At 43.4% G+C, this 25,428-nt stretch overlaps 1 protein-coding gene across 2 annotated transcripts in view; it reads right to left on the bottom strand.

Moving 5' to 3' along the window:
- The window catches only part of FNDC3A (fibronectin type III domain containing 3A), a 365,351-nt gene that overhangs the window by 213,642 nt on the left and 126,281 nt on the right, over nt 1-25,428 (bottom strand). The window lies entirely within an intron of this gene.

The raw sequence follows: 25,428 nt of genomic DNA, 5'->3' as shown, positions 1-25,428 counted from the left end.
GCTTCTCGCAAGATTTCAGACAGAGGAGTGAAAATAAATATCAGAAGAGTTGTACAAGAGCAAAGGACCACCTGTGGAGCGCTACAGAAAGAACAGAAATCAATTGTTTCAAAGAAAACTATAAGTAATACACTCTACTTCCATGGTCTGTATGCACTCATCACGCAATATTCCACTGATGAACAAAAAGCATGTTCAAGCACGTATACAGTTTGCTCAACAACATTTAGACAAAAATAACGGGAAAATATAGTCTGGTCAGAGAAGACCAAAATTAACTCTTTGGATGCCATAATACACATCATGTTTGGAGGCCAAAAGGCACTGCATCTCACCCCAAAACTGCCATACCAAGGGTGAAGTTTGGAGGTGGAAACATGATGGGTGTGGGGTTGTTTTTCAGAAAGCGGCACTGGCAAACCAAGTGATTGAAGGAAGGATTGGATGGGTTGTTACAGACATCTGAATGGAATTTAATGTCAATAGCACCTTTAGAAATATTTATGGTACTTAGAAAACTGGTGACGTGTTCAGTACTTATTTCAGACACTGTATATGGCAGTGCGGGACGGTTAACATGAAGCATTGTACAAGTTCAGAGCTGGAAGGTGCTTGTGTTATTTTAACAGCCGACATCCTGCTGCAATCGCTGGGATCAGAGATTGCTCTGATCCTAGCCATTTAACCCATTATATGTCACAAACAACCATGGAATGTACTTAGTTTTACAGTCTAGTTATAAGAGCCTTGTTATTAGGCAAGAGAGAGACTGGAAGAATATCAACGCAGCAAATAGAGGAGCCTGCAATGAACATAAGCCCAGACAAATATCACAGTTTCTACAGTTCTGGAAATATACCGCTATCCTGTACTACTACATAGGATCATAGATGGTCTTAAAAAATAAATAAATTAAAGTCCTCAGTAAAATAGAGACAATATGGAGGCTGGAAATATACCGTACACAGTGCAATACAATATATGCCAAGGATCTCAGGAGATTTCAAAGCAATATGGCCTCTATTATTCTCTATTAAGTGTGTAAAAATCTCTTGTAGCTGTTAGTTCAATCATCTAATAAGTGAGGCAGACACTTAAGAGAATTCTAGATATTACTGCTACATGGGGGATACAAGGAAATGCAGAAATACCAGTGCAATAAGACACTACCACTAACAATATTGCAGGGTACACAATTAAACTACCTAGGTATATAATCTTATGTATATATCACATTAAGGTCATGGAGTGGCCTAGCCAATCTCCAGACTAATGCCAGAAAAAAATATGGAGGGAGTTGAAGCTCTGAGAGAAGTGGACCAAAATTCCTCCTGACATGTGCACAAACCTCATCATCAAATACACAAAACCTCTGACTGCTGTTCTTGCCAACAAGGGTTTTGCCACCAGGTATTAAGTCTTGTTTGCCAGAAGGGATCAAATACTTATTTCTCACTGCAAATTGCAAATAAATGTATATAAATTTATACAATGTGATTTTATGGATTTTATTTTTGATATTCTCTCTCAATAAGATTAACCTACCCTTAAAATTACAGACTGTTCATGTCTTTGTCAGTGGGCAAACTTACAAAATCAGCAATTATTTCTGTACAATGCTCATTTTGGATGGATTAATCTCAAATAGGTCCATGAGAGAGGAGGACTGGAGAAACAAACAGAAGGAAACACAGAAAGAGTGTGTTGAGCTTTCCAACAAGTCTTTTACCTAATCCCAGAGATGGATAAACATCTACACTGCTCAGAACTTCTATATAATTTCTTCCTTGCTGCTGTTCCTGTCTGTGTGCTAAAATTAAGGAATTAAGACCAGGAGGAATCCATCTCTATGCGCGGTGATGTGGGTGGAGACATCATGGCATCTCTCCTTCACCCACTAGCTTACAAATTATAGATTGAGCCTGTAGAATGGAAGCTGGTGAAATTGCAAGAAAAAAGTAATTTAATGGCAAAAAAATTAGTATTATTTCTCATGTACCTACCCAAAGGTTAAGACATCAAGATCACATTAGTGAGAGCCTCATATCAAGCACCACCACCACTAAGCGGTTACAATTTCCAGCAGAGGTGGGATATAAACAGTGAGCGGAGCAGCGCTCAGACATATCTTTAGTGGCAGCTCCCATGATTACTTCCTATGGGCTGCTGACCATATATTCTAGGGAAAGGTCACCAATATCAGTGCAGTGTAAAACCCCTTTAAATGCAAAATCTACCTAAATAGTGTGAAATCGTTACATTTGTATGGTTAAAAAACAAAACAAGCAGACTTGCTATTCAGGTAATCTGGTAACATTAGCCAACATCCCCAGGTAAAATGTACAGCGGAGGAACAATTTCAGAGTTTTCATTATGCATTTCTTTCCCCCTGGATATTTTATATTCTCATGTGGTGCTCTCGTCCTCTGGATAACAGCTTTGTAAAAAAAAAAAAAAAATACCTTGACTTGAAATATAAAGAAAGCTTTGAGAAAAACGTGCTGAAAGAAGATAAGATAGCGACGGTTAGATAGCGATGCATATGAACAGCAGCTTGAAAGTAAATGTCTGTAATGTCTGTGGCAGGAGCAGCTCAAAAGATTGGAATCAGTCTGTCAACATATCACTCTTAGGGTACCGTCACACAGTGGCATTTTGATCGCTACGACGGTACGATCCGTGACGCTCCAGCATCGTAACAATATCGCTCCAGCGTCGTAGACTGCTGTCACACTTTGCAATGTACGACGCTGGAGCGATAATTTCATGACGTATGTGCGATGTAGAAGCCGTTGGTTACTATGCGCACATCGTATACGATATATGTTACACCATGCGATCATGCCGCCACAGCGGGACACTAGACGACGAAAGAAAGTTTCAAACGATCTGCTACGACGTACGATTCTCAGCGGGGTCCCTGATCGCAGGAGCGTGTCAGACACTGCGATATCGTAACTATATCGCTCGAACGTCACGAATCGTGCCGTCGTAGCGATCAAAATTGCACTGTGTGACGGTACCCTTAGTGGGAGGGACGACGCCCCAACGCGCGCCCGCTATTTAATCAGATAAAGAATTCCACACTCAAGTATATAAAAAAAAACATAAATAACAATAAAGAAAAACAACAACGTGTCTCTAAACCACCAAAAGTAACCGGATTAGTGAATAGGCAATCCATCAAATGGTCAACAGTGTGTAATCACGTGTTTAGTAGAGTACATTTACACTAAAGGTGCCCAAACATCTTACATTACTGTCATCTGAACATTCGCTCCTTCTCCAGACACCCTACAGTACTTATGAGCGCTAGAAACGGCCAAGCATTTTGTGTCTATGGGTAGAGTGGTGCGCGGTGGATTCAGACTCCTATGGTACTGACTTATCCATGTGGGGAACAGCAGGATCTAAAGTAAAAAGTGTCCACAAACTACCTCTCATTACACATAGCAGAATAATCAGCGGCCATATGTATGCAGAATATTTGAAGACTGCTTAAATAAGGGCTCATGCAGACGTCGGATGAGCCCTGTCCACTCTCAGACCGCAATACACTGACAGACTGTGGGTCTCCAGAACGGACCATGACAGCTTCATACTTTTCCCATCAATGAGTGGAACAGGCTGCCACGAGAGGCGGTGAGTTCTCCTTCAATGGAAGTTTTCAGAGGCTGGAGAGACATCTGTCTGAGATGGTTTAGTGAATCCTGCATTGAGCAGGGGGTTGGACACGATGACCCTGGAGGCCCCTTACAATTCTAACATTCTATGATTCTAATGAAGCGTTTTCCTTGTAGATTCCGGCCTAGAAACGGCTTTTGGTAGCCACAAGTGTGTGAATGTTTGGCAGTTAAAATTCCAAATCAGCAGCAGAAATCGGAGGGTCAGCTTTGGATTTCTGTCTCGGTCTTCAGAACAAATATATATTGGATTTTATCACACAAAAAATCCATTAAGTGAATATACAATACGTTTTTCTACATAAACCCTATCAGGAGGGTTTCCAGTAAGTCTGTGGCAATCTGTAGCATTGTAGCAGGGATTCTCCTCCAATCAGCTACAAGAGCAGCAGATATGGTCCCGTTACACTAGTCTACCAGGGGCGATAAACAACCGCCAATTGGCTACATGCTTATGATTACTAGCCTGCTTAAACTGGCTGAATCTGGAACAAGCATGTGCCTTAAAAGGGACACTCCCATCTCCAAGATCCTATCCCAATATGTAGTAGTTGTAATAATAAAATTACCAAATACATCTAGTTACAAATGTATAGTTATTCTGATTTGCTGTGTCGCTTTCATCATCTGCAGGCATTGCAGGACGACAGGTACTGCAATGCCTGCACATGAGGAAAGGGACATAGCGAATCAGAAAAACTACACTACATTTCTAATTGGAGAGGTTTGCTAATATTATTATTATTAGACCTACCACATATTGGGATAGGGTGTTTGAGATAGGCATACCCCTTTAAGGTAGGGCACTAATGTTAGATGATAAGGAGTGAACTATTGCTGATTTTAATCTATAACAAGTGGGATTGATGTCAGGGCACTGTACATGCCAGTAAAGTCTTTCTCAACTCAGCAAACTGTATTTTGTGCAATGAACTTTGTACAAAAATAAGATAATTTCTCAATAAACTAAAAGTGAATAATTCATTCAATAAAGTTCTATAAAATATCATTAACAAAGGGCCAAAAACAAAATATTAAATTATTCCCTGTAGGAGGCAGCATAATGAACGCTGGGGGTACGGCAGCTGTGATACCCAGCGATCCTGAGGCTGGTCTTGAATGGAGCCAACGTGCACATGCTCAATCTTCGCTCCATTCATTGTGAACTGCCAAAGATCGGTGAGCCCTATATTCAGCAGATGTAGAACAGCCGTTCTAAAATAGTATGTTAACAACAGGGCTGTGGAATCAGTAAGGCCAGTCTCACACGTCCAGATAATTCCGGTACCGGAATTATCCGTGTCCGTGTGCCCGTGCGTTTATGTGGCACATCAGTGTGGCACACGTGCTGCACACGTGTGCCGCCTGTGTGCCGACTGGGTACCACACGCACCGTGCAGGAGACATCGCTAGAGATAAGCGCTGTCCCCTGCATCTGGTGCTGAAGCCACGATTCATATCTTCTCTCCAGCAGCGTTCGCTGTAGAGAAGATATGAATAATCCTTTTTTTTTTTTGTTCGTGTTTAAAATAAAGATCCCTGTCTACACCCCCCTCCCACCCCCTGTGCGCCCGCCCGCTGTTAATAAAATACTCACCCGGCTCCCTCGCCGTGTCCTGTCCTGGCCGCAGCTTCTCCTGTATGCGGTCATGTGGGGCCTTCCATTACAGTCATGAATATGCAGCTCCACCTCCCATAGGGGTGGAGCCGCATATTCATTACGTCCGTGTGCGGTACGTGTTTTACACGGACCCATTGACTTTAATGGGTCCGTGTAATCCATGCGCTCCCACGAACACTGACATGTCTCCGTGTTTTGCACACGGACACACGGTCCATGAAAACACGCTGACATGTGCAGAGACACATTGATTTCAATGTATCTACGTGAGTCAGTGTCTCCGGTACGTGAGGAAACTGTCATCTCACGTACCGGAGCCACTGACGTGTGAAACCGGCCTAAGCCAAACCACCAACAACTCTGATTCAGACTCCTCAATTTCCCATGACTCCGACCCCACAGCACTGGTCACTACTGAGCATGATGTGCATAAAGTGCAGCACAGATTCATCTCCACTAACAGCCGAGATCCTGAGATCAGGAACAGAACAGACATTTATAGGACATTTTATAACCTTCCAAAATTATGAAAACATATACAGCACATCCTGCATTGTACTACTGTACCCAATGTATTATATATTTTAGGAGTCGGAGCCGGTCCGTTCCATACAGACTCCAACGCCATCGAAATGGACTCCGATTCCACAGCCCTGATTATGAATAGGATAAATTGCAGACTATTGAGGGTCTGACCGCTGGAACCAGCAGTGATTGAAAATGGGTTTCTGCCTGCCTGACCTTCTCTCCAAATATTGTCTATGGGACTGCTGTAGGACAGCAATTGGTGATTTTTGGCAGTCCAATAGAATAGACCAGAGGTTGTGCATGCACGAGTGGGTACCACGAGTCCTCAAGGCCCAATGTTGGAATCAAAGGAGGTCCCAACAGTTAAATCCCCCACAGTTAACTATCCTCATGGATAATGGACAACTTGCTATCTTAGGAATCACCCTCTATAAGAGTTTTCAACAAAATTAAATTCCCGAATATTATTCCTCTACCAAAACTGTCGGCTTAAAGAATTTCTCTGTATGCGCCAAACCAAGATATACAAGAGAAGCTGACCCCATGTATTTACGTACCTGTCCACACTGTAAACCCAATCCACAGGGCTTCGTTCACACCAACATCAGGACTATGTCTGATCTGCTAAAAATTAATTCCGATTAATTCAGTGATCAACCATTGGGTTGCCCAAGTTTCCATCAGGGCATTATTACCTGTACTAGGACATGATATAAGGTGGTATTGCGGTATACGTGTCAACGAACTGGAACCTTGAATAACGTTTGTTCATAGAAAAACCAGACTGTCCTAAAATGTAAGTGTTAACAAGATGGCTTTCTAGATAGCGAGAACACATGAACACTCGTACAGGGTGAAGAAGCAAAAGAAGAAATTGACGACAAGACTGTGGGGCCAGTATTTAAGACAAGTGAATTTTGTGACACATTGCAGTCAACATTGCAAGTTAACCAATTGTGCATTATAAATAGGCTGAGTCACCAACATGTTATTGAGCTAGAGAACATAAGTGGGTGGGCATCCTATTAGCCTGCTGGCACGGGCAATCTTCTAGGCAATGCAATGAGCTCACCATTTCCTATAACCTGAATTAAGAGGATTAGCAGCCATGTTATAGTCTATGGCGAACGCTACATTTACTAGGAGATATATTCTGGTCAGTTAGGACTCTGTATAGACCTAACACTTCCATGTGGTTGTACAGAAAATCATTAAAAGGGAACCTGTCACCATGAACTTGCAGACACCATGTTATAGAGCAAGGGGAGCCGAGAAGATTGATAGATACAGGTCCTTCTCAAAAAATTAGCATATAGTGTTAAATTTCATTATTTACCATAATGTAATGATTACAATTAAACTTTCATATATTATAGATTCATTATCCACCAACTGAAATTTGTCAGGTCTTTTATTGTTTTAATACTGATGATTTTGGCATACAACTCCTGATAACCCAAAAAACCTGTCTCAATAAATTAGCATATCAAGAAAAGGTTCTCTAAACGACCTATTACCCTAATCTTCTGAATCAACTAATTAACTCTAAACACATGCAAAAGATACCTAAGGCTTTTATAAACTCCCTGCCTGGTTCATTACTCAAAACCCCCATCATGGGTAAGACTAGCGACCTGACAGATGTCAAGAAGGCCATCATTGACACCCTCAAGCAAGAGGGTAAGACCCAGAAAGAAATTTCTCAACAAATAGGCTGTTCCCAGAATGCTGTATCAAGGCACCTCAATGGTAAGTCTGTTGGAAGGAAACAATGTGGCAGAAAACGCTGTACAACGAGAAGAGGAGACCGGACCCTGAGGAAGATTGTGGAGAAGGACCGATTCCAGACCTTGGGGAACCTGAGGAAGCAGTGGACTGAGTCTGGTGTGGAAACATCCAGAGCCACCGTGCACAGGCGTGTGCAGGAAATGGGCTACATGTGCCGAAATGGGCTACAGAGAAGCAGCACTGGACTGTTGCTAAGTGGTCCCAAGTACTTTTTTCTGATGAAAGCAAATTTTGCATGTCATTCGGAAATCAAGGTGCCAGAGTCTGGAGGAAGACTGGGGAGAAGGAAATGCCAAAATGCCTGAAGTCCAGTGTCAAGTACCCACAGTCAGTGATGGTGTGGGGTGCCATGTCAGCTGCTGGTGTTGGTCCACTGTGTTTCATCAAGGGCAGGGTCAATGCAGCTAGCTATCAGGAGATTTTGGAGCACTTCATGCTTCCATCGGCTGAAATGCTTTATGGAGATGAAGATTTCATTTTTCAGCACGACCTGGCACCTGCTCACAGTGCCAAAACCACTGGTAAATGGTTTACTGACCATGGTATTACTGTGCTCAATTGGCCTGCCAACTCTCCTGACCTGAACCCCATAGAGAATCTGTGGGATATTGTGAAGAGAAAGTTGAGAGACGCAAGACCCAACACTCTGGATGAGCTTAAGGCCGCTATTGAAGCATCCTGGGCCTCCATAACATCTCAGCAGTGTCACAGGCTGATTGCCTCCATGCCACGCCGCATTGAAGCAGTCATTTCTGCCAAAGGATTCCCGACCATGTATTGAGTGCATAACTGAACATTATTATTTGATGGTTTTTTTGTTTGTTATTAAAAAAACACTTTTATTTGATTGGATGGGTGAAATATGCTAAATTATTGAGACAGGTTTTTTGGGTTATCAGGAGTTGTATGCCAAAATCATCAGTATTAAAACAATAAAAGACCTGACAAATTTCAGTTGGTGGATAATGAATCTATAATATATGAAAGTTTAATTGTAATCATTACATTATGGTAAATAATGAAATTTAACACTATATGCTAATTTTTTGAGAAGGACCTGTATATAGTTTGGTGAGAAAACATGCAGTATAATCTATGTTCTCCGCTCCCCGTGCTCCATAATATGATGCCGGCAGATTGGACTGCATTTTCATGATCGCAGATTCCCTTTAAAAAGGCATGCCCATTACTAGGACAAGCCCATCGTGATAAAAACGTTTGGCCCCATACAATAATGAAGCCTATTCTCACCTTCCGGGCCGGCGTCGTTGGCACTCACTCTCCCGGGGCACCCAATCACTGCTGGCGTCACTGTCTTTGCCTTCGGACAAATGGAACACGAAGAGGAAGTCCAGGTTGGAGCAGATCTCCGACTTCCTCTTCATGCTAAATTCGACAGGAGGCGGGGGACAGTGACGATGAGCCGTCCTCTTATGCTTTATCCTCGTCCTCTCAATTCTTTGTCAGTTCTGCTTCCTACACTCAATACAGTGCTGTGCAGCCAAAACATTAATGGATGAATGGTCTCCTCTTGCCATTGTTGAGTGCGTCCATAGACTTGGCCTGGCTTAGTGTGCATCACCCTACCTTGGATCACTACTTCTCTATATAGGACTGGAAGCTCTGGACTTGTACACCGCTTCCTTCGTTCGGTGTATGAGACGCCAGACAACATAGTTGCCATCCTTATTTGCAGAACGTACCACTGCCTAACCACAGCGCAGAACACTGGAGTGTTGAATGAAATAAAAATAAATACGAATAAACAAATGTCATAGTACGACTATGCAATCAATGCACCAAGAAGGAGAACCCTACCATTTTAAGAAACCTTACTATCAAGTGTAGCACGGCATTATTGTTAAAGAAAACTTGTCAGCATGATTTTATACTGGAGACCACAGACATGGCTGTAATGGTGCATTCAGACATCTGTACAAATCTGTCCAAGATCGGACTTCAATGCCCGGACTGGCCGCGGCTCTCCAAAGCAGGACAGCCTAATATATTCCTATGAAGCTGCCACCCTCAGGTTGGTAGATCCGCGGCCAGTCCGTGCATTGTGGCCCGATCTCGTACAGATTTGTATTGATGTCTGAATGCGCCATTACACAGACTAAATTGATACCCTTGGTTAAGAAATCAGTTTTATAGACTATAGTTTTTAGGCTGGAAACTACATTGGATATTCTCCTCCTTGTCCGGTTCCCCGCCCCTCCGGTCTGTGAATGACAGGTCGCTGCTGAGATTTCAAGTGGAGAATGTCGGTCAATCACACCGGAGGGGCTGGGGATCACAGACTGGGAGGAGGAGACCCCCTGTACAGTCCGGCCCCTGTGCACCGAAATCTAGTTAGAAGAAAACTTCAAATGGTGATTAAAGAAGAACCACAATGCAGATTTCTTCTCCAAAGAAGTCACTAATCCGTATTACAGCCATGTCTGTACTTTACACTAGAAAAACGTGCTGACAGGTTCACTTTAAATGCAATTTTCCAAAGCAGATTTTGTTATCTGGCATGGATAGAGCTTATCATCCCTACAGAGAAGCACTGCAGAAGACACATCTAAAAGCCCTGCACACCTTGAGATGGAAAAGAGAGTACACCTAAGTAGAACTACTGGGTGGGTATGCCGATATCTCTGTTACCATAGCAACAAAAGTTAAGAAATAATATTTGTATCGCAAGGTAAAACACAAATAGTGCTGTGCAACAGAACACATGATAACAATGCAGTAAAGATAAAAATAGGAAAACAAAACAATATATATAGAAATATCTCCCATTCACACCAGATTCATCACGTGAAGGTTCCGCATTAACAGCAGTTTTCAGATCTCGACAAAAGCGGAATTTATCAACTGTTTATTTAGTCCACTGTCGGGTTCATTTTGCATACAGACTACGTAAAACCTGAGACCACCTACTGCATGCACGCACGACGAGAACCTCGTGACGAAACGTGAGGACAGAGGAAGCGTCACGTCCATAGGCAGAGACATTAACGTAACATTTCATTTCACTGCAGGTTTTGTTGTTTTACTTTTAATTGCAAAGTTTTTTTTGAAGAATTTTCAGGTTTCACAAAATACAAATTTAAAAAGGAAAATAAAAAAGGCGAATATATGAACAGATGACAAGAATTCTATGAAAACAGATTAAACCCAATAAATAATAGGTATGCATTAGTCGATATTGTTCAGAAATTCTAATTTTGAACAATCTAAGAAGAGAGGAAGACATACAAGACTTACAATAGACGGAGGTGGGAAAGGATAAATATAGGTATTGGGAGGTAGAGATGAGGAGACGGTTCTCAAATAATCAGGGGTATCCAGAAAATGCCCCACGGGGACCAGATGAGGTTACATTATTCAACCCAATTTTCATTCACAGCAGAGCAATAGTTATCATTACTACAGTCCTAGATCCTAGTGTATAGGTTGTGTAGAGATGGAGGAGACAGGGGAGAAGTTTGCTTCCAAAACTATTAAACCTCTAGAAGTCTAAGGCCATGTTAACACTATGCGGTTTTTACTGCGGAACCGCCGCGATTTTGCCGCTGCGGGTCAGCAGCTGTTTTCCATGCAGGGTACAGTAACATACATAGTAACATAGTTAGTAAGGCCGAAAAAAGACATTTGTCCATCCAGTTCAGCCTATATTCCATCATAATAAATCCCCAGATCTACGTCCTTCTACAGAACCTAATTGTATGATACAATATTGTTCTGCTCCAGGAAGACATCCAGGCCTCTCTTGAACCCCTCGACTGAGTTCGCCATCACCACCTCCTCAGGCAAGCAATTCCAGATTCTCACTGCCCTAACAGTAAAGAATCCTCTTCTATGTTGGTGGAAAAACCTTCTCTCCTCCAGACGCAAAGAATGCCCCCTTGTGCCCGTCACCTTCCTTGGTATAAACAGATCCTCAGCGAGATATTTGTATTGTCCCCTTATATACTTATACATGGTTATTAGATCGCCCCTCAGTCGTCTTTTTTCTAGACTAAATAATCCTAATTTCGCTAATCTATCTGGGTATTGTAGTTCTCCCATCCCCTTTATTAATTTTGTTGCCCTCCTTTGTACTCTCTCTAGTTCCATTATATCCTTCCTGAGCACCGGTGCCCAAAACTGGACACAGTACTCCATGTGCGGTCTAACTAGGGATTTGTACAGAGGCAGTATAATGCTCTCATCATGTGTATCCAGACCTCTTTTAATGCACCCCATGATCCTGTTTGCCTTGGCAGCTGCTGCCTGGCACTGGCTGCTCCAGGTAAGTTTATCATTAACTAGGATCCCCAAGTCCTTCTCCCTGTCAGATTTACCCAGTGGTTTCCCATTCAGTGTGTAATGGTGATATTGATTCCTTCTTCCCATGTGTATAACCTTACATTTATCATTGTTAAACCTCATCTGCCACCTTTCAGCCCAAGTTTCCAACTTATCCAGATCCATCTGTAGCAGAATACTATCTTCTCTTGTATTAACTGCTTTACATAGTTTTGTATCATCTGCAAATATCGATATTTTACTGTGTAAACCTTCTACCAGATCATTAATGAATATGTTGAAGAGAACAGGTCCCAATACTGACCCCTGCGGTACCCCACTGGGTACAATGTTACCCTATGGAAAACAAAAACCGCTGTGCCCACATTGCGGAAAATCCCGAAAAAAACCGCGCTGAATTGCTGCGGGAAAAAAAAGAAGGACCATGTCACTTTGTGCAGAATCGCAGCGATTCTGCACCCATAGGAATGCAATGATCCGCTTACTTCCCGCATGGGGCTGTGCACACCATGCGGGAAGTAAGCGGATAATGTGCGGGTTATACCCGGGGTGGAGGAGAGGAGACTTTCCTCCAGGCCCCGGGAACCATATTTGAGTAAAAAAAAAAAAAAAATTAAAATAAAAAAATCATGATATACTCACCTCTGAAGTCTCAGCGCTGCACGCGGCCGTCCGGTCTCAGGTTTGCTATGCGACCAGGACCTTCGGTGACGTCGCGGTCACATGACCGCGACGTCACCGAAGGTTCTGGTCGCACAGCATCTTTGGAACCGGACCGCCGCCTGCAGCGCCGAGGAGATCGGGACATCAGAGAGTGAGTATATCATTATTTTATTATTTTTAACATTACTATTGATACTGCATATTGCTGCATATGCAGCATCAATAGTAGGGGTAAAATCCCGCAGCGGAACCCGCAGGACAAACCGCGATAAATCTGCAGGGATAACCGCAGCGGGTTTGCCCTGCAGATTTATCAAATCCGCTGCGGGAGAACCTGCAGGACAGAACACAACGTGTGAATGTGGCCTAATAGTTCCCCTAGATAGATTCTGTGGAAAGACATTAAGTACCGGTATTTAATAATAAGCAAGGTTCCTCTTACACAATTACTTATCAAACCCGTAATTAACCCTTCACTGCCAGAATCCCTTAATCCTATTGTTAAAGCCATTATTCTGGCTTGAAAAAAAAAAAATTGGCTAATCACAACAAATAAAACTTCTAAATGTGAACAATGAAACAACATTCCCCTTTCCTTTATTACATTTATGGGCAAAGGCCTTATTCCCGATTCTTGGACTTTGGCAGGTATCAAATTTTAGACTTGTATGATGGTATCTGTTTTTTCTTTTTCTTTTAGCGACCTCAAACTAAAATTAACTATCACAGACTGCCTTCACTTCTTATTTATTAAAGAAATTAAAACCCTTTTAAAAACAGTAAAATTCTCCTCATTGAGTTCATCGGTCTATTGATAGGAAATCCAAACAACAAAGTACTTCGAACACTAATCATTAATTTACCCATCTCAATAAAGATATTCACTTTGAAAAAATTTCCACATGATTAAATGGGAAAAAAAAAGACCTAAAAAAAAAAATGTTTTTCATTAAACTAGTGGGAGAAAAGCCGAAAACTAACCTACGCTTCCAACATCTGCAGGTCTCTCCATGAGTCTTATTAGAAGAGGTTTTTTAGGTGGTATTATAGACCAATTAGACTTTCAAAAACAGTAATAAATTATTCTCCTAACTGCTGGATAGACTGTGGGGAAAAAAAGTGATTTAATACATATTTATTGGAGCTGTCCGAAACTTAAAAATCTGTGGTATCAATTAATTAAATAATTAAGAAATTACGGTACTCAAGAGGACGAACACTGTGGCCCCAAATGGTCCTTCTTTCTCTGGAGATGCAACCCCCCCTTCTAATCCATAAACTTCTGGTGGAAAAAAAAAAAAAAAAAATCAATATACGGTAAGCCAATCTCAATGATATTATTGCAAAAATAATCTGTGCATAAAATATGAAAGCAAAATTTCCATGATAAATACGTGAAAAATATTACAAAGAAAATGAGATCTTTGGAGTCAATTATTTCCTTAAAATGCTATTTTGTTTTATTACCAATTCAGGTGATTAATATGTTATTAAGACTTAATTTCAGTGATTTGTGTATTGGATTTTTTATTTTGTATTCTTTGTTCTCGATTGTAACAAATATACCGTAACTGTACAATATCTGTCCTCCCCTTATTTTCCTTCCCCTTTTTTCTTTCTTTTGTTGCCCCTCATTAATATTTCCTTGCCTCTATATAAACAATTTAATAAAAATTACTGAAACACAAATACTGATGTAAAATACTGACCAAATACTGATGTAAAATACTGACCAAGTACTGATGTAAAATACTGACCAAATACTGACTGTGTACTAAAGCACCATTCCAGCAGTTTTTTTTTATTTCACGGCTGGAGTGGTGCCGAAAATCCAAGTCCCTGCCCAGTGTCTCGTACTCGCCTTCCATCATTTTCATCTGTTTTTGCCGCCGCTCCTGTCCATCTCCAGTTTGTGACCTGCCGACTGCTCCAGTGTTTCATGGAAAGTGATGGAGGTCACTAATCAATGCGAGTCTATGAGAGCCTCGTTCTGGCTCTTAGATTGCATGGAGCGCTAGTGACTTGTCTTTTGACTTCAGGCCAGTCAGAAGCTGTATTCGCAAGATGGTGCCGCGGTACCCGACCGGCGTAAAAAAAAAAAAAACTGTGAAAATGCTGAAGGACCGAGTATATAACCGGGGGCAGGGGGTTTATGTGCAAAGAACCACTCCAGAGCAGACAAAAAAAACTAATGCTGGAGTGGCGCTGTATTGTACACATAGGTCACTGTCACAATTTGGCAGACTGAAGTCACAAAGAGTGACCTCAGACTTTGTTTCAGCCTGGAAATCCTCATTAACCTTTTCACCCCTGAGCCAATTTAGATGTTTTTGTTTTTTCCTCCCCTTCTTGAAAGGGCTATAACTTTTTATTACTATTTCCGTCAATACGGTCATGTGAGGGCTTGTTTTTTGTGGGACGAGTTGTACTTTTGAACAACACCATTGGTTTTACCATATAGTGTACTGTGAAAGTGATTAGTGAAATTGCAAAAAAAAAAAGTGCCAGTCCACAATTGTTTTATTTTTTTATTTACCATCTTCGTTGTACAAAACAGGATAAATAGTAGTGAAAGCACCACTTCAGCGGTTTTGTTTATTGCACCGCTGAAGTAAGTCCCCTGCCCTCTGTCTCATACTCACCTGTTGCTGCCTTCATCCTTTTCCAGCGTCACTCCCGTCAGTCTCCGGCGGAAAGTGACCTGCCTGCAGCTCCAATGTTTCATGGAGTGGCGCAGGGGTCACTTTTCAATATAAGTCTATGAGAGCCTCGTTCTGCCTCTCCATTGAGGTCTTGTGACGACTTCAGACTTACAGCCAGATAGAAGCTGCGCTCACATGATGGCGCCGCAGGACCAGAGACGCGTCGGTAAAAGGTGGAGCCGCTGGAAGGCGAGTATAAGAACGGGGGGCAGGGAGCTCACATTTAAAGCGCCATAGCTAAATAATAAAGTTTTTATCACTGGTGATAAAAGTGGTGCTAAGAGCGCTACTTATTGGATTGACTACAGTAGTTATTTGTATACACTAACGTATTTAAATTATCACAATAAAAACGATATGTTGGAATCTGCAGTCAGCTACAGGACTGTCACCCATCGGGGATGCTAGTCTCTTATCGCAGGTCAGTAAAAACAGATATTGGTGGTCACTAAGGGGTTAAACGTACAGAATATTTATATTTTGTGAAAACACAAGAGAGTAGGAAAAGGTGCTTACTGGTAGCATCTCTGAGGGCGATGGGGAGTAGTTTCTCCACCTACTTGGCTTTTAGCAGCAAGGAACGGAAATGACAGCTTGTTTCTAAGGCAAATCTCAGAATGCAGGATTTTGGCTTCAGAGAGACGGGACTCCTCGGGACGACGGATCAGTCACAGAACGGACCCGACTCATCCGTTTTCCTATTGAGTTCCATTTCACCGTTCCAAAAATGAGTGTAAGGGAATGTTCACACTTTATTTTATTTTTTTTAAAGAAAAGCTAAGGATAAAAAACACGCACAACAGCAACAATAAATTAGATTCCTAAAATCTCATTCACAAGGTGAGTTTCTTGAATTGCGGTACACTTTCCTAAAAAATAAAAAAAAAATAAAAAAAAAGCAGCATTTCAACGCTTTCAGTGTTAATTTCAGCCATTCGAATAGCGGAAATTTTTTTTTTTTTTAAATTAAATGTGTGTATTGGACGCAGCGTTTTTCCTATTAACAGTCTGATGTTTGGTGATGTAAAATGCGCTGCACATACTCCACATGTGAACATGCCCTAACAAAACTCAAAGGGCAGGTGTGAAGTGAGACGAAAAAAGGTTGGTTTGTTTTTTATAAATCTATCACTGCAGTACTGCACACCCATATTTCGGTCAATATGCTGGGATTAATAAATGCACAGACTACCAGATATTAACATTATGCTAGACCTCACACAGCAAAACAAGGCCGGGCAAGCTAAGCAGCAATTAATGACCATGTCCAGGTCACAGGAAATTCAGCGTCATGTTGGCAATAAAAGCCAGAATAGGAAGACGTTTCCATGCTCTATGTTGGGGAGTGACGCATCCACATAAATGTGTCATGTCGTTATAGCTGGACACTCAGGGGCACACGTCCAGTCTGCTCAGTCTTAAGAACCTCGATGTAAGTGAAGGGCTGATACTAACAAGTTACCAAACATGCCAATAAGGAAAATATTTCCGAAATGCTTAAAAAGGTAGCGGCCACCTCTCCCGACATGCCTGTCTAGTAAATCCTTGTAATCCCCATGAAATATTACCCTTCTTATTGTTCTGGCACCAATTACATACTATTGGTCTGGGGGAAAATGTGTGTAAATGGGTTAGTAACTGGCTTAGTGATAGAAAGCAGAGGGTGGTTATAAATGGTATAGTCTCTAACTGGGTCGCTGTGACCAGTGGGGTACCGCAGGGGTCAGTATTGGGACCTGTTCTCTTCAACATATTCATTAATGATCTGGTAGAAGGTTTACACAGTAAAAGATCGATATTTGCAGATGATACAAAACTATGTAAAGCAGTTAATACAAGAGAAGATAGTATTCTGCTACAGATGGATCTGGATAAGTTGGAAACTTGGGCTGAAAGGTGGCAGATGAGGTTTAACAATGATAAATGTAAGGTTATACACATGGGAAGAGGGAATCAATATCACCATTACACACTGAACGGGAAACCACTGGGTAAATCTGACAGGGAGAAGGACTTGGGGATCCTAGTTAATGATAAACTTACCTGGAGCAGCCAGTGCCAGGCAGCAGCTGCCAAGGCAAACAGGATCATGGGGTGCATTAAAAGAGGTCTGGATACACATGATGAGAGCATTATACTGCCTCTGTACAAATCCCTAGTTAGACCGCACATGGAGTACTGTGTCCAGTTTTGGGCACCGGTGCTCAGGAAGGATATAATGGAACTAGAGAGAGTACAAAGGAGGGCAACAAAATTAATAAAGGGGATGGGAGAACTACAATACCCAGATAGATTAGCGAAATTAGGATTATTTAGTCTAGAAAAAAGACGACTGAGGGGCGATCTAATAACCATGTATAAGTATATAAGGGGACAATACAAATACCTCGCTGAGGATCTGTTTATACCAAGGAAGGTGACGGGCACAAGGGGGCATTCTTTGCGTCTGGAGGAGAGAAGGTTTTTCCACCAACATAGAAGAGGATTCTTTACTGTTAGGGCAGTGAGAATCTGGAATTGCTTGCCTGAGGAGGTGGTGATGGCGAACTCAGTCGAGGGGTTCAAGAGAGGCCTGGATGTTTTCCTGGAGCAGAACAATATTGTATCATACAATTATTAGGTTCTGTAGAAGGACGTAGATCTGGGTATTTATTATGATGGAATATAGGCTGAACTGGATGGACAAATGTCTTTTTTCGGCCTTACTAACTATGTTACTAGCGATGAGCAAACATGCTGGGATAAGGTGTTATCTCAGCATGCTCTGGTGCTAACCAAGTATCTTCCGCGTGTTCGAAAAATATGTTTGAGTCCCCATGGCTGCATGTCTCGCGACTGTTTGACAGCCTTAACACATGCGAACAAACAGGCAGTCCATGTATGTGTTGCAGCTGTCAAACAGCCACGAGACATACAGCTGCGAGGACTCCAACATATTTTCCGAGCACGCCAAATACACCCGGTTTGCACATGAGCATGCTAAGGTAACACCTGATCCGAGCACATTCATCACTACTAGTTACTAAATAGTATGGGGGGTTGGGGGGATTTGGCCATAGAACACCCCAAATTGCTCTTTTAGAGCAGTATAATAGCTAGTCACTTATATCACTATGCTATGACAGGTGATAAATGCTAGATCAGTGGGGGTCCAACTTCTAATACCTTATCAACAGGATGTCAGACCCTCATTTGCCCAGCTGGAAAAAAAACCCACGCAGCCAAGAAAAGTGTAACTAGTCATTGACCTTTCAACTAACTTTGCACAATTAAATATTGTAGAAGTAGAAGCCATTTTTCAATGCATCTCACTAGAGGACACTGTTTCTTTCTCCACTTATGAGCCATTTCTTCAGCTTCCCTTGCCACCTGAACTCAGCGCTGGCTCTAAACAAACTTACATAAAGCAGAAACAGCTCAAATCAGTCTTGGTCAAAGCAAGTCAGACTGACATCACAAAGAGGTATTATGTTGGATCTCACCATGTAAGCCAGTAGGGAGGGGAACAGAGCGAGAAAGTAAGCCGAGCCAAACAGATCGTGCTGCAGGTTGTGAGTGATTTATTTTATCCCAAAGCTGGACTCACAACTACACTGCTTAGTCCTGCGATGTAACTTTCTACATGCTATTATTGCCATTTCTGAATATGTTTTAAATAGAGAAAGAGCAGGATTACTTCTGTTTTGTATGTTAGACATAGTAACATAGTAACATAGTTAGTAAGGCCGAAAAAAGACATTTGTCCATCCAGTTCAGCCTATATTCCATCATAATAAATCCCCAGATCTACGTCCTTCTACAGAACCTAATAATTGTATGATACAATATTGTTCTGCTCCAGGAAGACATCCAGGCCTCTCTTGAACCCATCGACTGAGTTCGCCATCACCACCTCCTCAGACAAGCAATTCCAGATTCTCTTCGCCCTAACAGTAAAGAATCCTCTTCTATGTTGGTGGAAAAACCTTCTCTCCTCCAGACGCAAAGAATGCCCCCTTGTGCCCGTCACCTTGTGCCGGGGCTCTGTGCCTGTGTGCAGGCATCGTCCGATGGGACTACAAGTCCCATCGGATGATGCCTACTACAGTGACAGTAATTGACGCATTAGCCAATGATGGGACAGAGCCCCGGCACACACGCACAGAGCCCTGGTAGGCACGCACAGAGCCCCGGCAGGCACGCACAGTGTCCACCCACGCACCGCCCACACTCTTCCCCCCTCCGGAACAGGATGAAGAAGGACAGAAAGGGCTTATTTACATTCCGATATTTGTGTCCCATTGACTTGCATTGGTATCGGGTATCGGCGATATCCGATATTTTTGGGATATCGGCCGATCCAATCCGATACCGATACTTCTGGATATCGGAAGGTATCGCTTAACACTAATTACTAATATTACCCTGGATGGAGGAAAAGAAGATTTACTACAAGACCAATATTTCTAAAGACACCCGTGGCCTGCTGGGGTAAGTAACAGAGTCAGCCACTTTGTACACTTTCAAAACTCTTAACAGTATGGATGTCTTGATGTCATGATATGTACTTTTCCCCTGTCCTGTATTTGAATAATACGCCATTTGATGTATGTAACTGTTCTCTGGTTTCTATTAGCTGTAATTTATGTATTCTCTTGTGCTGGGAGTTCACCTGTAACAATATGTCTCCTTCCCCCAATACTTGCAGCCCTAAGCTCTAATGTAATTAAGCTTTGTCAACATCACTAGTGGAGGAATAGCCATTCTTCCTCACAGCAGGTGGCTAGTCAAATGTACATACTACATAGATTAAGCGGAGCCCACCAGTCTAGAATCTTCTGGTGGACCCAACCATTGAATAGAAGGTGTGACCCTACCCCCCTTCATGGGCGGATCCCAGGAGCTCAGACAATCCATTCTTATTTTGAGATCAGAGGTGAGTTGATCCTTGAAGGAGAAGGAGTGGGGATTCTTAGCTGAGGCAAGACCCCATGTCCATCTGGGACTGCGGAAGAGAACGGGGTGAGACTTGAGCTGAGGACATATCTCGTCGCTCGTGGGATTGTTTTGGGATCCCTTGGACTCGTGTGGACTATTGCTTTGTTAGCTGGCACAAGGATTATCGGGAGGTGCCCCCGAACCTGTTCTGTTGGACTAATTGTGGACTCTGTAGATCTACCTGCATGTGTTGTTCCAGCGTTCTTGATAATAAATCTGTTGAATCATCCCTCGGCCTGTTGTCCCTTCTTGCTCTGCCGTACACCCCGTCACAAACTGGTGGCAAGCAGTGGGATCAGAGCAGAAGGAATGGAGGACAATGGCCCAACATCGGGAACCAACACCGCAGAGTACAAGAACTGGACTTTGGGGAGCCTACAATCAAAGGCCCGTGAAGTAGGAGTCCGTTTTAAGGGACTCTCCAAGGAGCAGCTTATTGAGGCTTTGGAAGGAGTTCGCCTGCAAGATGACGCTGAGGAAGGACCCTCACAGCAAATGGAGGAAAGACTGCAGCCGGAGGTAAATACCCAAAAAAGTCAGTGGGTTGTGTGGTACGAGGAGGAGTTGGCATTGCTGGGAGAAGAGGCCACCATGGACGATAAGAGGGAGGCCATTCACAGAGCTCAGGAGAGGGAGGCCATTCACAGAGCCGAGGAGAGGGAGGCCATTCACAGAGCCGAGGAGAGGGAGAGGGAGGCCATTCACAGAGCTGAGGACAGAGCTCAGGAGATGGCATTGCTGGAGAGGCAGATCGCTATGGAAGCAGCTAGAAGCTCCAGACAGACTCTAACCCCAGCACCCACCATGAGGGAACTCCCCAGACTGTCCCGCAAAGACTTCAAGCCCTTTAATGAGGTTGCAGGCGACATTGAGGGCTTCTTCCAGGACTTTGAGCATCAGTGTTGATTAATGGAAGTCCCGGAAAGGGAGCGAGTCCGACATCTGGTGGGGCTCTTAGAGGGTGGAGCTGCCGCAGCCTATAGAGCTATGGACCCTCAGGGGAACTGTGAGTATGCGGAGATTAAACGGACTATTCTAGAACATTATGCTGTTACCCCAGACACTTACAGGACTCAGTTCCGTACTTTAGCCTGTGACGAGGAAGTGTCTTTCAAGATGTATGCCCACAGACTCAAACAAATATGTCATCGCTGGCTGGAGGCAGAGGCGGCCTTAACCTGGGAGACCTTCCTCCAGGTTATCCTAAAAGAGCAGTTTTACTTCAAGTGCCCTGCTGACATCCGGGAATGGGTGCGTGAGAGGAGACCAGCCACTGTGGAGGAAGCTGCAGCTCTAGCTGATGAGGCTCTCACCATCAAGCCTCAGTGGAGGGTTCTGTTGGAGGATGGAGAGAGGCCTACCAGCTCCACAACACTGGTGGCCCCCTGTTCTTCTGTCCCCATTGTTCCCCGTTCCTCTAAGCCACCACCTCATGCTGACACCCGTGTAAATGTGCCTCCAGTTGCTTCTACTGCGTTTTCTGGAATACGACGAGGAGAGGAAGTAGCAGAGCGCAGGTGTTATGGTTGTGGGCATCTGCAGGCCTCATGCCCAGCCAGCTCAAGGAGAAGTCGTCCTCAAACCCCTACAGTACCTTCAGGTGGGAGCCGGCCTCCAGGTTCCCTTACCCCTCGCCCAAGAGGACGCCTTGGATGGAGTGAGACCCAGCAGAGATGCTATCGATGTGGACAGCCGGGGCATCTGCAAGCCTCCTGCCCAGCTGTTCAAATGAGGATTAATCCTGTACCCAGTCGTATTATTAATTATGTACACCCAAGTGCCATGGAGGACGACGTGTCACCACTACGTGAGGACTGGCCTAGTGCCTCACCCACCCATGTTGCACCACTAGGAGTTTATGGTGTGCGACCCGCAGCTATGACAACTTCTGCTCATCGAGGTAAGCACTTGCAGGAGGTCGTGCTGGATGGACAGAGACTTATTGGATTTTGTGACTCAGGGGCTTTCCTCACACTGGCTGATCCCCGAGTGGTTCGGCCTGAGGCAATCCATCGAGGACCTGGGATTGTCATTGAACTGGCTGGTGGACAATGGAGGACTATTCCCACAGCCACTGTGGATCTGAACTTTGGTTTTGGGGTCAGGCGATGTGTGGTTGGGGTGATGGGTGGTCTGCCTGCAGATGTTCTCCTGGGCAATGATGTGGGAGAGCTACGATGCCAATTCGTGGCTGCATGAAGCCACATGTAAGTTACGCTCTGCCTGTGTGTACTTAACCAGCGACCTGTAGAGGTCCCTGGTACGTACACAAATTGGGAGGGGAAGGGATTGTCATGATATGTACTTTTGCCCTGTCCTGTATTTGAATAATACGACATTTGATGTATGTAACTGTTCTCTGGTTTCTATTAGCTGTAATTTATGTATTCTCTTGTGCTGGGAGTTCACCTGTAACAATAGGTCTCCTTCCCCCAATACTTGCAGCCCTAAGCTCTAATGTAATTAAGCTTTGTCAACATCACTAGTGGAGGAATAGCCATTCTTCCTCACAGCAGGTGGCTAGTCAAAAGTACATACTACATAGATTAAGCAGAGCCCACCAGTCTAGAATCTTCTGGTGGACCCAACCATTGAATAGAAGGTGTGACCCTACCCCCCTTCATGGGCGGATCCCAGGAGCTCAGACAATCCATTCTTATTTTGAGATCAGAGGTGAGTTGATCCTTGAAGGAGAAGGAGTGGGGATTCTTAGCTGAGGCAAGACCCCATGTCCATCTGTGACTGCGGAAGCGAACGGGGCGAGACTTGAGCTGAGGACATATCTCGTCGCTCGTGGGATTGCTTTGGGATCCCTTGGACTCGTGTGGACTATTGCTTTGTTAGCTGGCACAAGGATTATCGGGAGGTGCCCCCGAACCTGTTCTGTTGGACTAATTGTGGACTCTGTAGATCTACCTGCATTTGTTGTTCCAGCGTTCTTGATAATAAATCTGTTGAATCATCCCTCGGCCTGTTGTCCCTTCTTGCTCTGCCGTACACCCCGTCACACTTGAGAACACCGATTCTGTTTACAATGTAGAAGACAAGGCGGCCCACGACCAGACAGGCCCTTCTGGCATTTGCCAACATAGAAAATGTGCAGCTATTTGCCTTGTCTGTGTACATTTTAGATTTCTATTTTATAGACTATAACTTTAGTTTACCGTACTTGGTGCTTAGATATTTTTTTTATCCCCTGCAGAAAAGCTGATAGGGGTGACTGTGGCCCCCTTTTGGAAGGTGGATGAGGCATGTAGCTGGTCTTCAAGGCTTGGCTTGTTAAAACTCAATGACAAAAATTGGAAATAGCAGGACCAGATCCATTTATCTTTTAATATTCCATAAGACCTGAATCAGGAAAACCGAGTTGCATTCCCGTGTGCGCAGTTTGTGACCCTCTGTACGTCACTCGTCTTAGTCAACAAATTAGATTGTGGACTCAGTGGAACATGAAGCCGAGGAGCATCTGCACAATCAAGTGAGTGAAGAAAGGTTTCCTCTCCATTACAAGGACAGAACCTTGGCGATTTCTGGCAGACCGCCACTAAATTACCCTTCATGCAAACTCTTAGAGGAGGTGAACAAGAAAAGGCTGCCAGTTCACCAATACTATACTGAGATAATCACTAAACAATAGTGTGTGTGTGTGTGTGTGTGTGTGTTTGTGTGAGTGATATAGATATATATATATATATATATATATATATATATATATATATATATATATATATATATATATATATATATATATATATATATATATATATATATATATATATATATATATATACACACACACATATACACACATACACTGTATATTTGCAGTATGTGTCAATTTACAATGTACTTGCTGGTTCCAGGTCCCAGTCCTTCAAGTTTACATTCTGTGCTTGACAGAGTACAGCATTTTCCGTTTCGACTCACCACCGAGGCTGCGTTTAAGCCCCTCCTTAGTCACGACTGATGCATAGACAAAGTATGCGGCTAGCTTATGTACTGAAAAGAGCCAATAAGTCGCCCCCTTCATACGTAGCACTGACAACGTGCAGACACAACTCATGCTCTTCTGTGTCAGACTATGCTTGTTCGCACTGTGATAAAGAAGCCCTCCCATCTCTATTTTTTTATTGTGTGTACATGTATGTAATGTGAGTGTATTAATCTACTCCCCTATCACCGCTCTCTCCGGGATCCAGCGCTGTTCTGCTCCTCTTCTCAGTGATGTCACAGCTCTGCAGACTCTATGGGACACGCTGCGCTCTGCATGACATTTACTATATAGGCCTATGGAGCGGCAGAACAAGGCTTCATATACTTACATTGTAAAACAGATTCCGGCTCACACAGACTGACCTGGCTAGACGCAATTGCACTGACATCACTACATCACTGAGAAGTGAAGCAGAACGGCTCTTGACACCGGAGAGAGCGGCGGTAGGTGAGAATATTAATACATACACACTAGATTACATGCATACTGGATATACACGCATTAATTAAAAAAATATATAGATGGGCTGCTTCTTTAATTGAAGAATTTCTTCCAGTTAAACACAATTACAGATATTATTTAGGTGGAAAACTCCAACTTATAATGGTGTCTCAAACACAAGAGACTCTTCACCGTCTACGAACACTTCCATAAGCCCACTGTACGGCCGTATTTCTCGTGCGAGGATCCCGTAGCAGTGCATGGACTGGCAGCACCTCTCCTGACCGGAGCGTGACAGTGTGATGTTTTTCGCTGAAGCTGTCACACTCAGGTCAGGAGAGCAGACGGTCAGTCTGAGGATTGCGATGCGATCCTTACACGAGAAATACGGCAGTCTGTCTGACCCCTAAGACTAGCTAGGTTGGCTGTATTCGGAATATAATATGCGGACTTGGCACCTAAAGTAGTCCTGTCAATGTTAAAGGGAACCTGACCGCTGACACATGCAGGTGAATCCCTGCACACAGTGAGAGACCTGTCAATCATTGGCAGCGGGTGGAGAGAAGGCCTCGGCTACCCACCTGTCCGACATGTCTCCCGTGCAGCTCGGTCTCCGGTGGATATTATAGTTTGAGACAAACACACCTGGCTGGAATCATACGGCCAGCGTCTGGTACATGCTGCTTGTGGACTGGGCTGCATGTATCAGCTTCCAGGTTCCCTTTAAGGATG

This window comes from Ranitomeya imitator, chromosome 3 (genome assembly GCF_032444005.1).
Source record: "Ranitomeya imitator isolate aRanImi1 chromosome 3, aRanImi1.pri, whole genome shotgun sequence".
NCBI classification, from domain to species: domain Eukaryota; kingdom Metazoa; phylum Chordata; class Amphibia; order Anura; family Dendrobatidae; genus Ranitomeya; species Ranitomeya imitator.
The sequence above is the reverse complement of the archived record's forward strand: the minus strand, read 5'-3'. Positions and strand labels throughout refer to the sequence as shown.